This window comes from the organism of the source record quoted next, unplaced genomic scaffold (genome assembly GCF_019419815.1).
Source record: "Pyrus x bretschneideri cultivar Hongxiangsu unplaced genomic scaffold, Pyrus_bretschneideri_v1 Contig6, whole genome shotgun sequence".
NCBI lineage: Eukaryota > Viridiplantae > Streptophyta > Magnoliopsida > Rosales > Rosaceae > Pyrus > Pyrus x bretschneideri.
Window position 1 is genome coordinate 3,604,145 of NW_025999798.1, and position 6,484 is coordinate 3,610,628.

The following is a 6,484-nucleotide window of genomic DNA, read 5'->3' on the forward strand; positions in this document are numbered from 1 at the left end:
CTCATATTGTTTAACACTGTCACCAGTGTTCTTGAACAGTTTTACACTAGGATCATAAGGAGCACATGCTGGTTTACAATAGAAATAATTATAATTTCTTAAAACCTTTTCTATGTAGTGGGATTGATCTAAAGAAAACCCATTTTCGGACCTAGTTATTTTCAAACCAAGTATAACACTAGCTTCACCCCAAGTCTTTCATATCAAAATTTGCACATAACAAAGATTTGACATTATTCACAACATGAATATTCGAACCAAAAACAAGCAAATCATCCACATATAGGCATATTATAGTGTACATATTATTTTCAGACTTATAATAGATGCATTTGTCACTTTCATTTATTTCAAAACCATTCGAAGTAACCAAACAATCAAATTTTGCATGCCATTGTTTAGGAGCCTATTTCAATCCATAAAGAGACTTATCTAACTTGCAAACTTTATTTTCTTGTCCTGGAATAATAAAACCCTCCGGTTGATCCATATATATTTCTTCCTCTAATTCACCATTTAAGAAAGCTATTTTAACATCCATTTGGTGCACAACAAGATCATGAATAGAAGCTAAAGCAAAATATTCACAAATAGATGTTATTCTACTCACAGGTGGATAAGTATAAAAGAAATCAATATTTTCTCTTTGTCTATAGCCTTTGGCAACAAGTCGGGCTTAAAATTTTTCAATTGATCCGTCAAGTTTTACTTTTCTGTTAAGAATCCATTTGCAACCTATTGTTTTGCAACCAGGTGGAAGACCCACCAAGTGCCAAGTTTGATTTGACTCCAGGGAGTCCATTTCATTATTTATAGCTTCTTACCACAAATCTGCATCTAAAGAAGTTAAAGCTTCTTGAATTGTATTAGGATCTTCTTGTAAGTTATATACATGAAAATCAAGCCCAAAATCTTTAGCTATTCGAGCTCTTTTACTTTTCCTAGGTTCTAATGCAGATTGACTATGTTCTACAACAATAGGTTCATAAATTTTTGAAGAATTAGAACCCCTATTGTAACATCCCACATCGCCCAGGGGAGTGGATCCTATAAGCCTTATATATATATATTCTCATCTCTACCTAGCACGAGACCTTTTGGGAGCTCACTGGCTTCGGGTTCCGTAGGAACTCCGAAGTTAAGCAAGTTCGCGTGAGAGCAATCCCAGGATAAGTGACCATTGGGAAGTTCTCGTGTGAGTTCCCAGAAACAAAACCGTGAGGGCGTGGTAGGGGTCCAAAGTGGACAATATCGTGCTATGGTGGAGTCGAGCCCGGGATGTGGTGGGGGCCCGGGCCGGGATGTGACAATTTGGTATCAGAGACAATCCCTAGTCAGATGTGTGTCGACGAGGACGTCGAACCCCTAAGAGGGGTGGATTGTAACAGCCCACATCGCCCAGGGGAGTGGATCCTATAAGCCTTATATGTATATTCCCATATCTACCTAGCACGAGGCCTTTTGGGACCTCACTGGCTTCGGGTTTCGTAGGAACTCCGAAGTTAAGGGAGTTTGCGTAAGAGCAATCCCAGGATAGGTGACCCACTGGGAAGTTCTCATGTGAGTTTCCAAAAACAAAAATGTGAGGGCGTGGTAAGGGCCCAAAGCGAACAATATCGTGCTACGGTGAAGTCGAGCTCGAGATGTGGTGGGGGTCCGGGCCATGATGTGACACCCACTATTTCGAAGATTAAAAGGAAATTTATTCTCATAAAAATCATCATTAAGTGACTCAATTATGACATGGTTTTTCAAATCATAAAATCTATATGCTTTGCTATTACATGCGTCACGCCCCAATCCCGACATACGTCCAGGATCGACACATGACGTCACCAAATACCCGTAACTCTAACATACCTTGCCTTCGGGAAATGGCAAAACATAACTTAAGATCCAATTGGGCAATAATTCTTCGTAGACTTTATGGCTGCATCTAACATCCTCGTTAGACTGCCTATGTATCATAAATAGAGATCAAGTCATTCGTAGTTCATTCAAACATTATCCTTAACTTTTATCACAGTACTTTTAAGTGGAAAATCATAGCACTCACCAATCAATTATTAGAACTTGACATGCTTGAAATTACTAGGTTAAGGGTTACATAACAAATCCCACATGACCATTAATATTTCCACTTCATCCATCACATAAACCATCATGTTTCTCCACATAAAATCACAATACATAGCATGTAACCAATTAAAGAATCAACAAAGCACAATATTATTTTCTAGCCACATTGATCAACTAAAATAATCATACTAATAACAATCATATCCATCGTCATTTCACAAACCCGTCAATTAATCAATTCATGAATCAAAGATGCAGGATCTTAGCATTTAATTATGTTAATCAATGAATACAGTAACATATCATTTCACAAATTTAACCAATGAACTCTATATAATTCCCTACTTGGATTATGAGAAATAACATGGTAATTCTAATTTGTATTCACAAGATCTATTGTGGGTAATTCTCATTCACTCGAATCTAGGATACTAAGATAACCTTATGGAAATGAACAAGAGCAAGGATTTCGGACCACTCAATGGAATCCAACAACATCGGGTCCCGGACCACTCAACGGAACCAAAATACCAAATGGTTTCTCGTAATCTACCCAGACCTGTCATATGTAAAATCAGTGCCTACATCAAGGGAATGGTGCACTGGTAAATCAGAACTCGGTTAAGCTGTGAAGCTCGGGTGAGTGACAATAATACAAGTATGTGATATTCAACAAAAACAGACCATCGATCACAATCTATAAACATCGAGTATAGAATCATGCTTTATGAAATCATAATCAAGTCACTGAAAACTCCAAATGAGTCACCTAGACATCCAACGGCTTTTCCCATTCAAACCATCAAGATTCCCAAAAACCATCATTTATATGTGCATTAAAAATTAGGGCTAGAGGGACGCAGTTCGGCCGAAGCCTACATAAGTAACCAAATAGGAAGTGGCCCCTTATTGCGGATTAACCAAGCAGAACCACCTTTGCAGTAACCAAGTAGGCAGTGACCCCCTATCGCAGATGAACCAAGCAGAGTCACTCTTACGCATCTGTTAGGCAGATTCCGGACCACTCAATGGAATCCAACAACATCGGGTCCCAGACCACTCAACGGAACCAAAATACCAAACAGTTTCTCGTAATCTACCCAAACCTGTCATATGTAAAATCAATGCCTACATCAAGGGAATGATGCACTGGTAAATCAGAACTCAGTTAAGCTGTGAAGCTCGGGTGAGTGACAATAATACAAGTATGTGATATTTAATAAAAACAGAACATTGATCACAATCTATAAACATCGAGTATAAAATCATGCTTTATGAAATCATAATCAAGTCACTGAAAACTCTGAATGAGTCATCCAGACATCCAACGACTTTTCCCATTCAAACCACCAAGATTCCCAAAAACCATCATTCCTATGTGCATTAAAAACTAGGGCTAGAGGGACGCAGTTCGGCCGAAACCTACATAAGTAACCAAATAGGAAGTGGCCCCCTATCGCGGATTAACCAAGCAGAACCACCCCTACAGTAACCAAGTAAGCAGTGACCCCCTATCGCTGATGAACCAAGCAGAGTCACTCATATGCATCTGTTAGGCAGTGATCACCTATCACGGATTAACCAAGCATGATCACCCCTAAGTGTGTGTGTATGGCCATACCAAAGATATAAGGATCGCCTATCGCGGATTAACCAAGCACGATCCATAGAAAATATGGTCCTCTATCGCGGATTAACTAAGCAACACTAAGATAACTAAGTAGGTAGTGACTCCCTATCGTGGATTAACCAAGCAAAGTCACACGTACGGTAGTGATCACCTATTGCGGATTAACCAAGCATGATCACTCCCAAGTATACATGGCCATAAGGATCGCCCATTGTGGATTAACCAAACGCTATCCATAAATAATATGGTCCCCATCACAGATTAACCAAGCATGACCATCCATATACCACTGCTACATGGTGTAGACACGGTGTCACCTAACCCCGTGACACTAGGGTAACAGTCCCCTACTAGCCCTTGCATTTCTCAACATTTCAAATGTATATTTATAACACAATTCATAAACATTTCAATATGCACTTCAAATCACCTTTTCTCAAATATTACCAATTCATGAATCCATTCACATTTGATAAAATAAAAGAATCACATTTTCATAGAAAACACATTTATAAAACCAAGTCACATTTTCATACTAGTAACCATACATATTATTTCTCATCTATGCAATCAACATTGTATGGTTCTATGCCTATGCTTCGTAACCTTCTTTCTCTATCCTTTAATAAACCAACTTAAAGTTAATGATTTTCAACTTAAAACACTACCTCTTCACTCCTGCCACTACCCCTTTTTGACATGTAAATGCGGCAAATATATATATATATATATGTATGTGTGTGTGTGTGTGTATTAAGAGAAATTGGTTCGTTTACCATTGATTTGAATATAAATACTAGTAAACAATCTAAACTCTCAAACCCCAACCACACTCAAATAAGCACAAAATTAACAAGGATGTTATTTCGACTAGAATTCCCTTCTAGGTCTAGATGCTTGATAACAAAAAAAGCATTTCATATAATAGAACTCTAAATCCAGAAGGTAATACCATTTGCTTGTTAATCGATATAATAACCTTATCAATAATAAAACTTAATAAAGATCCGCATTAACATTTGGTTGTTTACTAACAATTAAGTTTTAGCATCCACATCCAACAATTTCATAGAACAAACGAAGCGTAAGTTCTCTTGGGTATTAAATCAAACACCTTGCAAGCATAAATGAATTTATCTACTCAACCAAAAATATCCACTTGCCAGCACCCATAGTTTCACACTCTTCAGCATCCAAAAATATCAACAACCACAATCATACAGATCAACAGAATTCTAAATTTATAAATAAATAAATAAATAAAACCTCACCACTTGCCAACACCTTTTGTTGTTGCTGTTGCAATTGGATAACCATCACTGCAAATTGAAGCGAGATTCTCCCTTTACAGCTCTGCCTCAGAGCAAGAGTGAGAGTGTGGACTTCCCCCTCAATGTTTTACAATTCTGGGGATTTAAGTTTTGAGAATCCTTTTCCTTCTTCCCTCTTGTAGTTGATGAGATCATCTGGAAGTAGAAAACAGAGAGAGTTCCAGAGAGTTCCTCCGAAGGAGAGTTAGGATTTTTATTTTCTCCCCCCTCCTCCCTAATTGGTTGCTGCCTTCCTCACCTCATTTTTTTTATTGGTCCACAATACACATGCCTAATTGACCTCCTGCCATTTGTCTAATTGGTCCACAATCACTAATCTGATTCATCTTCTTTCCCACAAGGTGAGAGTTTAATTAACTTAAAATCTAAAGTTTAGAAAAACAACTTCAAATGTCTGTAACTATACCGTTATAATCCGGACTCACAAATGATTTTTGCCTATGCGCTCATGGTTTCGAGATTTATTCAAAAACATTAATTGTGACCTCAAAAGGTCTACACATTTTAAATTAATTAATTTCCAAACTTCAAACTTCGTAATTAGTTTAATTAAAATCTAAATTCAAATAAATTAATATAAATTCCCGAAAAATAACATAAAATTTCAATAATAACAATACGTAGATTATAACAGTGAAATTCAGGAACGGGATTTTACAACATGCATAACCAATAAAAACACATTCATATGCTCTACTAGCCAATTTCGATCTTTTTGGATCAGGTTTACGAACATATGCTAAACAATCCCAAGTTCTGAAATACAACACATTTGGTTTCTTATTTTTCCACATTTCATAAGGAGAGATATTCTTTTTTGAGTTAGGAATTCTATTTAACACATAACATACAGTCAACACAATTTCACCCCACCAATAAGAAGTAGCTCCAGAACTAAGTAAAGTAGCAACAGTCAATTCACAAAGAGTTCGATTTTTTCTTTCTACTTTACCATTCACTTCAGGAGAATAAGGAGCAGTAGTTTCATGAATAATACCATGTGACTTAAACAAACTAACACATTCAGTGGATTCATATTCTTGTCCTCTATCACTACGAAATCTTTTAATCTTACGATTAAATTGATTTTCAACTTCAGTCAAGAAAGTTTTGAACATGTCAATAGCTTCACTTTTATTTTTCATAAGATAGACAAAACAGTAATTCGAACAATCATCAATAAAGGTAATAAAATAACGTTTTCCATTTCTAGTTAGCACTTTATCAAATTTGCATATATCGAAATGAATTAAGTCAAGTGGTTCAGATACTCTATTGACAGATTTATGCGAAGTTCTAATGATTTTAGCTTGACTACAATATTCACATTTTTCAAAATCAGTCAATGATAAGTTAAGTAAAAAGCCTAAGTTACTCATGTTCTTACCAAGCGTTTGTTTACATAACAAAGTTTAGCATGCCAAGTATTAAAAGAAGCCAACAT

At 36.6% G+C, this 6,484-nt stretch overlaps 1 long non-coding RNA gene across 1 annotated transcript; it reads right to left on the reverse strand.

Moving 5' to 3' along the window:
• Window positions 1-2,700: 2,700 nt before the first annotated feature.
• LOC125471385 lies at window positions 2,701-5,278 on the reverse strand. The gene is made up of 2 exons (XR_007253580.1): window positions 4,981-5,278; window positions 2,701-3,185 (listed from the first exon to the last, which is right to left on the reverse strand). It is a non-coding gene; the product is annotated as an uncharacterized LOC125471385 (long non-coding RNA).
• Between the last annotated feature and the right edge of the window lie 1,206 nt (window positions 5,279-6,484).